This window comes from Pseudorca crassidens, chromosome 3 (genome assembly GCF_039906515.1).
Source record: "Pseudorca crassidens isolate mPseCra1 chromosome 3, mPseCra1.hap1, whole genome shotgun sequence".
NCBI classification, from domain to species: domain Eukaryota; kingdom Metazoa; phylum Chordata; class Mammalia; order Artiodactyla; family Delphinidae; genus Pseudorca; species Pseudorca crassidens.
Window position 1 is genome coordinate 169,237,256 of NC_090298.1, and position 2,516 is coordinate 169,239,771.

Sequence of the window (2,516 nt, forward strand, 5' to 3'; positions counted from 1 at the left end):
TTCCAGAAAATTGAAGAGGGAATATTTCCCAATTCATTTTTTTTAAAGATCTTTTTGATGTGGACTATTTTTAAAGTCTTTATTGAATTTGTTACAATATTGCTTCAGTTTTATGTTTTATTTTTTTGGCCGCGAGGCATATGGGATCTTAGCTCCCTGACCAAGGATCGAACCTGCATCCCCTGCATTAGAAGGCAAAGTCTTAACCACTGGACCACCGGGGAAGTCTCCCCAAGTCATTTTATGAAGCTAGCATCTCCCTGACACCAAAACCAGATAAGAAGAGTACAAAGAAAACTACAGGATATACCTCATGAATCCAAACACAAAAATCCTTACCAAAATATTAATAAATAGAATTCAGCGATACATAAAAAGAATTATATACATCATGACCAAGTGAAGTTTATTCCAGGGGTGCAAGGCTGGTTCAGTACGCCAAATTCAGTCAGTGTTTTCCACCATATTTAAGAGACTGTGGTGGGTGGAATAATGGTTCCCTGAAGGTGTCCATGTCTGAATCCCCAGAGCCTGTGAATATTTAGGTTACATGGCAAAGGGGATTTAAGGTTGCAGATGGAAGTACAGTTGCTAATCAGCTGACTTTAAAATAAAGAGATGATCCTGGGACTTCCCTGGTGGTCCAGTGGGTAGGGCTCCACACTCCCAATGCAGGGGGCCCGGGGTTCAATCCCTGGTCAGGGAACTGTATCCCGCATGCATGCCGCAACTAAGAAGCCCGCCCGCCACAACAAAAGATCCCACGTGCCGCAACTGAGACCTGGCGCAGCCTAAATTAATTAATTTTTTAAAATAAAAATAAAATAAAGAGATGATCCTGGACTATCTGCTGAGCCCAGTGTAATAACAGGGGTCCTTAAAAATGGAAGAGAGTCAGGAAGAGATAACTATGGAAGAAATTCAGAGTGATATGATGTGAGGTTCCTACCCACAGTTGCTGGCTTTGTGGATGGAGGAAGGAATGAGGAAAGCTTCTAGAAGCTGGAAGAGGCAAGGAAATAGATTCATTCTTTGAGCCTTCAGAAAGGAAAACAGCCCTGCCAACACCCTGATTTTAGCTTTGTGAGATCCACGTAGGACTCCTAACCTACAGAGCTGTAAGATAATACATTTGTGTTGTTTTAAGCCTTTAAATTTGTGATAATTTATTATATCGACCACAGAAAACTAACACACAAGCTAAAGAAGAAACATCATAAGAACGTATCCATTCATGCAGAAAAAGCATTTGACAGAATTCAACACCCACTCATAATAAAAACTCTCAGCAAACTAGGAACAGAGGGGAAACTACCTCAACTTGGAGAAGCACGTCTACAAAACTTAACATTGTGCTTAATGGTGAAAGACGGAACACTTTTTTTTTCTTTTGCCACGCCACGTGGCATGTGGGATCTTAGTTCCCCGACCAGGGACTGAACCCGTGCCCTCTGCAGTGGAAGCATGGAGTCTGAACCACTGGACTGCCAGGGAAATCCCACTTTTCCCCTTAAGACTGGGAACAAGGCAAAGATGTCCACCCTCACCACTCTTATTCAACAGAGTCCTGGAAATGCTAGCCAGCACAATAAGACAAGAAAAGGAAATAAAAGGCATACAGATTGGAAAGGTGGAAGAAATGAAACTAACCCTATTTGCAGATGACATGATGGCCTGTGTACAAAATCACAAGAAATCTACCAAAAATGCCCCTTGAACTAAGAAGTGGGTTAGTTCAGCAAGGTTATAGGATAAGAGATCAGCACACAAAAATCAATGGCATGTCTGTATGCTAGCAATGAACAATGAAAACTGGAACTAAAAGTACAATGGTGTTTACAATTACTAAGGAAGGAAGGAAGGAAGGAAGGAAGGAAGGAAGAAAGAAAGAAAGAAAGAAAGAAAGAAAGAAAGAAAGAAAGAAAGAAAGAAAGAAAGAAAGAAAGAAAGAAAGAAAGAAAGAAAGAAAGAAAGAAAGAAAGAAAGGAAGGGAGAAAAAGAAAGAAAGAAAGAAAGAAAGAAAGAAAGAAAAGAAAGAAAGAAAGAAAGAAAGAAAGAAAAGAAAGAAAGAAAGAAAGAAAGAAAGAAAGAAAGAAAGAAAGAAAGAAAGAAAGAAAAAGAGAGAGAAGGAGGGAGGGAGGAAGGAAGGAAGGAAGAGAAAGACCATGTCTGTGGGTTGGAAGACTCAACACAGGACATAAAAGATGTCAAGTCTCCCTCAACTGATATACAGGTTTAGTGCTATTCCTGTCAAAATCCCTGCAAGATTTTTGGTAGATACAAACAAGATTGTTCTAATGTCCAGGCGGCCTAATGGGCTTCCTGGACATCGTACCACTCTCTGGTCTCATCCCCTCACCACTCTGGCACCAGACTCCGTTCTCTCCCTTCCAGGCCTTTGCTTAGGCAGGTCCCCCTCCTGATGCCCTGGCACTGACAGCTCCCAGCAGCTCTCTCCTCTGTTCCCTTACTCCAGCCAGGCCTCCCTGACCTCTTTTGGGCACCAGAGAGGAGGG